The 6,205-nt window shown below is 40.5% G+C and overlaps 1 non-coding gene across 1 annotated transcript; it reads right to left on the bottom strand.

Annotated features, from left to right (window-relative positions):
* Positions 1–2,475: 2,475 nt before the first annotated feature.
* Positions 2,476–2,546, bottom strand: trnag-gcc (transfer RNA glycine (anticodon GCC)). Its single transcript has one exon. It is a non-coding gene; the product is annotated as a tRNA-Gly (tRNA).
* Between the last annotated feature and the right edge of the window lie 3,659 nt (positions 2,547–6,205).

Genomic DNA, 6,205 nt, shown 5'->3' on the forward strand with positions numbered 1-6,205 from the left:
CTACGGTGCCCTGCGGGTTGGTTACTGTACCACGGGTTTTTACCGCTCATTTTGAATGGCTGCATCTGTAGGTTGTCTCTCGCAGTGTTCAGGAATTGCATTCCGAAACTGAGTCAGATCAAAAGTTGTAAGAAAAGCACCTATGGTGTCGGTTCTAACAGCTTTATTGATTCGATGTTAAAGGCCGGAAATGGGGCACAAGGCACGCGACCGCAAAAAGCGTCGCCATCTGCTTCCAGCTGCAAAATGCCGTTTGCGGACGCTGAAGCATTTGAACTTGAACTTTATTGCCATATGTAACCGGTACTGGTACAATGGAATTCTTACTTACAGAAGGTCTCTCGATTGTAAAACAAGTGTAAAAAACAAGACAAAGTGCAAACAGTGCATCAAGACAATGTACAAACAAACAATAGACAATGTGCAAGTAAACATGTAGACATTTCTTTCCAAGGCAGCGGGTACAAGCGATCTCGCGTTTTAAAACCACCAGGAAAAGCAAAAAGGCACTTTTCCTTGCTTGCGCCGGCACACAACGACGTGAGGAGGACACCGTAGTCAGCAGGATTCGAACTTGCGCGGGGAGACCCCAATGGATTTCTAGTCCATTGCCTTAACCACTCGGACACGACTACAGCGCGCGCCGCCATTGCTGCGTTCTTGCTACAATCTCACATGGATCGCGAGGCGCCGGCGGAAACCTTTTTCAAAGTCGTTCTCCATTAAAAAAAAAACCTTTCCAAAATACAAGCCTTGCAGACAGACACGCCTCAGAGGACTTAAGGGTTGCTTCATGTGGGAATGATAAAGTCTCCCCGTCCGGACAGGAAAATGGCACTTTGTTAGACACAAAAAAACAATCAACAACAGACAAATGTCTACAAGCATTTTAGAAGCCGCTCTTGAAATAGCTCTTACATTCGTGTTAGACGCAGGAATCGCCTTTTTATTGACGCTCTTACGAACGCCATGGAAAGCAAAACAAAGCAAAGCAGAGCAGAACAAAACGAACAAAATAAAACCCTCACGTCCTGCACTTGAATATAATGCCATTACGTTCCGAAGCGGTATTGGACGTCATCCTAGCACTGCAACCCGGGGCGTACGGTATATGGGAACGAGCACACGTCACGAATTGTCTCTAATCACTCTCTGCACTGTAAGGCGCCTTGAAGCGTGCACCCTCAGCATTCATCTTTGCGCATCTGTGAAAGGTAAACTCTTGAGCAAACTCTGAACCAGACACTCAAACTCCAGCTAGCATTAGGGGTAGCATTCCCACGCTACTTGAACACTTTGTTTACGCTCAGTGCTGGATTTTGGGAACTTTAGGACGAGTGGGACTTTTCTTCTATCTGTCAATTCGTTTTGTTTTGGAGACTCTTGGCTGTCTGTGTTGTATAGTGCAGCTTAAATAAAACGTTTTCGAAAACTGTGCCGGCTCAAAAGTTGTAAGAAATCCTCTCCAGCTCTTTTAAGTCTCTTCAGTTTTGTCATTTAAAGTGAAACTAGATGTATAACTGGAGCCTCACTTATGCAAATGGTGAGGCTCCAGTTCGACATCTAGTTTTACTTTATATGACAGAAGTACGTCAGACTGCGCCGGACTGGGGGATCACTTCCGGTTATTTTTACCATCTTAAACATTTGAAATCCTCCCCTAGGCAATTGTGACACTTCATCTTGGCTCCACCTAGGACACTCTTCAATCTTCCATCACTTCTCTCTTCTCCCGCAACACTCTCGTCTGTCGGTAGTATGTGGCGTCTTTGCATTACCACCAATCTCACCACAGCAAGAAAGCAGCAGGTTTTGGCAAGAGAGGAGGAGACTGCCTGGCCCAAACAGGGATCAAACCAGAGACTTTGGCGTTACTAGCACCACGCTCAAACCAACTGAGCTAACAGGCCTTGTTCTCGCTGTCCTCTCTGTGCTGCAAAAAATGGAATTCAGGGAAGTTTCTTTTGTCCTTCTTTGAATAGAAAGCCCTGCAATTCAGTGTACGGGCCTTCTCGTGCTGTTTAATGGTTCTTCAAAAATTCAAATTCAAATCCTACACTGGCCTGAAGTGCCCCCCCATTTCACAGCATTTTTCAGCTGATTTAAATGTACCTAAAGGAGAAGCATTATTGAAGACCATCAATTACCAAGAGCTTTTGTCAAAGGTTTTGGTGGTCACTTTTAATGACCACAGAGAGCTATGACCTCGGTTTTACATCTCATCCAAAAGACAGCGCCTTTTTACCACACAGCGTCTCCGTCACTATACTGGGGCATTGGGACCCGCACAGACCTCAGGGTGAGCGTCCCACCGCTGGCTCCATTAACACCGCTTCCAGCTGTAAGCTTTGCTTTTCCCTGTAGGTCATCCTCATCCGGGTACTGACCTGGCTCACAGCTTCTAAGCTTCAGTGGGTTTTCAGTTGCGAGTTGAAAGGGGATGCAAGTGATGGAGCCGCTCGCTGCAAAAGCCACTGCATTGGCCAGGAATCGAACCCGGGCCTCCCGCGTGGCAGGCGAGAATTCTACCACTGAACCACCAATGCACGCTGCAAGGGTCTACAATAAAGACGCTTTTTTACCACTCTGTGCTGGATGTTGGGTCCCAAGGGAACTTCTGGACGAGTGAGAATTTTCTGCTATCAAAATTTGGTTTCGGAGACTTTTGGCAGCCTACAGATGCAGCCATTCAAAATGCGCGGGCGATACCGCATTATTTTGCGGTACGCTGTACGCAGTCTACCGCAAGCTACCGGTAAATACCGCGAGTTACCGTAAATTCTCCTATAATACGACAAGCAAAATAATAGTATCCGGAATTTCCGCAAGGTGGAGCTAATAAAGCTCAACCTCTCATGTTTGAGCTGTGGCCATCAAAGTCTTTAACGAAGATATTACTAATAGTATTAATAATGAATGACCTTGGACAAGCTGTAAGTGTAAACTCAAAGTATTGCCCTGGTCAACATTCTTTTTTTCATTGACCGTCTTTGTAAAAGTAACACCACAGCATTTCGCAATCACGCATTTGTTTCCAATCATGCAAAGTACAGTAATTTTTAAGAATCGATTCACCATGCCTTTCACATGCTCATAAAAGAGATTGATTTAGGAACATAAACATATTACCGTATGAAAACTGTACTGTATACAGTATGTATATGTATATTTAATGTCTTAACTGTGCCCGTTTAAGTATTGAATATTCATATCTGATTTTACCACTGAAGGGAAATCTTAGTAGCTGAGCATAAAAAGAATAGGAGCATACTGCAACGCGTGTGAAGGCCATAAACGATATTAATTTTGGAACATAAACATAGAGTATATGGCTGGTCTCGGTACTTTAAAGAAAACATACACGAAACATGGTTTCATTATGACCAGAATCGGTCTTGAGATATTTTTAACTTGATTTACAGTATTTGAGAGGTATGTCTTAACACCGATACTACAGTGCTTAAGTACTGCTCACGTATATGTTTCTAGGTTTATATTATGCATTTCATATGGTCAAATTACTTTTGAGCAACTAATAAGAAGCGCGAAACGGTATGCGTTTTAGTTTCGTTTTGTGCTGGGACCCGTGGATTGATTAGAGATATCAAGTACATACAAGTCATTTTTTAAATGTTGTAGTTCGTCTTGAAAAAATGTTACGAGTACATCATCTATCAACAATTACACAGGTTCTGTTTCCATATTGCGGATTTTGGTTACGTAATATTATTTTCTAGATTTCACGTTGTGAATATATGATTTGGGCAAACAGAGCCGCAAAGAAGTACATTATGGGTTGTTGTTGTTTTTTTTGCAGTTTTATCTAGAACAAGCGATGCTTAAATCTTTGTCTGATTCTTGTGAAACTATCCACACGACAGTTACAGTACCTAGGAGTTGACTTCAGTGATGTCACTGATGGGATGTTTCTAAAAATCCATCCTCTGTAAAACGTCTTCTCTAGTTGTCCTGCATATGTATTCGCTAATGAAGCTGTGTGTTCTGAGCCTGGATCTCTACATTTCTGTATGAACCAGCTTAGAGGGCTAAAGACAGCTTGTGTTTAAATTGAGTGTAAGGCAATTTATGCTTCTAAAGTCATGGTCAGCATTTATTATTGTACTGTGCTGTAAACTTGTTCTGTGCCTAGTCACATTATTTTATAGCGTTTTTATAGTGTTATCAAATCCGGTGGCGCTGTGTGTTAGTTTCCTGACTCCCATGTCACATGGTCTGTGATTGAAACCTGTGAAACCGGTTTAATTTGTCACAGCCAGCACTCCGGCAGAGAGGGGGTTGTGCTCGTAAAGTAGAAGCAGGCGAGATTTCCAGCGAAAGACACCTCCCCCCCACCCTCATACGATTCGCATTGTAATTACACATTCTAATTGTATTACACATTGTACACATGCTTAAAAGAGAAGAGAGAAAACGCAAGCCTTCTTCAGGTGTGAGGGTCTTCTGCTCAGAATGAAACGCTAAAATGTAATGTAGGCTCTGAATGGGTTCAATTATGATTTGGGCTTGATTAAGGTCGCTGCCTTTCATCTAAAACCCTACTTGAATCCTTCTAAACTAAAAATCAGTGTTAGAGAGTTCTAAATAAAGAGGTATCCAGGTAACAGTGAAACGGGCGGACAGTCTGGGGAGATCGCCCGTTTTCCATGTAAATAGTTCCCTGGTTCCGCACCCCTTGGTGTTTCTCTTGCTCTCTCTCGGGTCACCTGATCATTAGCTCGAAAGATTTCAGTGCTTTGTGTATATTCTAATGCTAGTGGGGGCAGGGTGTGTGGGAACAGGTTTGGTTGAAATTGCATTGGAGATCTATGTTCTTCACACCTGAAACATTTTCTCTGAAAGCATTTTCTTCGCAGTTTAACCGATCTTGTTACAGCATGTTACAGTTTACTATTATTAACCATATTAATTTTAAGTGCTTAATGCCATTTTTTGACCAGGCACGAATATTCTTAAGTCCATATCTTCGCAAGGGAATCAGTGCGAATTGCAATACTAATTAAATTAAAACTACTAACTACTAACTAATACTAATTAAAACAAACCAGAAACGTGTTGTTCTGTCTAATGACATTACAAGTGGAAAGATTACAGATTTTAATCGTCTTTAATTTTGTTACGTTATACATTTTAGAAACGTTTCATCCATACAAACACCACAAAACTATTTTCGATTGTATTTCTGAATAGTATGTTACACTTAGTTCACTGTTTTAAATACATCTAATTAAGAAAGTTAGGTGTTAGCATAAACTATTAGCAATCAATAATATTAAATTTAGCACTGTAATAAGATGTTGCACTTTCCCCCGCATCTTGTAAAAATATATTTTCATTGTTCAAATATACATTAAGTCTGACTATCATATAATAAGTTAAATACATAACTAAAGAAAAAATAGGGTTAAATATAATTCAAAATATTTTGCTAACAATGTTAACTGTTTATGAATAATAAAATGTATTAACTAAGGAGTAGGATGGCACAGTTGTTAGTATGTTTTTTGTTTTGTTTCTTTTTCATAAATACAACAGTAGTACCTGATGTCTCAGTGGCTTTCAAAATTAAATCATGCATGCAAACCTGTGAACTAGAAAGATAACTAAGATATTGTCATGGAAATATAACTATCAAGGAAGCCACAAAAGAGAGTTCTCACCTGAGTAAGGTCTTTATTTCAATATTGCAATATTGGGAGCCCTGCTGCCACTTCGCAAAGTGCAACCAGAGACTCAATTTGTTACAAGCAGTACAGGGTTTTTATAAGACGTTGCGCTGTAAAAAAGTTCAGCACTTGGTCCCTTCTAAAACTTCCCCTTTCTCTAAGAGAAAACAGATTACATCATAGAGCGAGAGAAGAAAAACTAGATTTGTTATTCAAAGCTTATCGGTTACTTTCAGCTAATTCTAATGACCCAGACAGCATATATTGTTTTGGTACATTGTCTTCTAAACTAACCTAAACAGTGTACTTTGTTGACGAACTGTTTTCTAAAATTCTGCACGCACTGTAGCACAGCAGTTACATCCTTGAAATATATTATCTAAAAGCGCCAATATATTTTTTTCAAAGCTCTCTACATTTTTAAGAATCAATTTACTTATTAGATTTCCACTTCAATATCCATTCATTTATAATGGTGGCGAAGTGGTTAGCATTGCTATCTTGCAGCTGAAGAAAGATGT

This window comes from Atractosteus spatula, unplaced genomic scaffold (genome assembly GCF_055471065.1).
Source record: "Atractosteus spatula isolate fAtrSpa1 unplaced genomic scaffold, fAtrSpa1.hap1 Scaffold_24, whole genome shotgun sequence".
NCBI lineage: Eukaryota > Metazoa > Chordata > Actinopteri > Semionotiformes > Lepisosteidae > Atractosteus > Atractosteus spatula.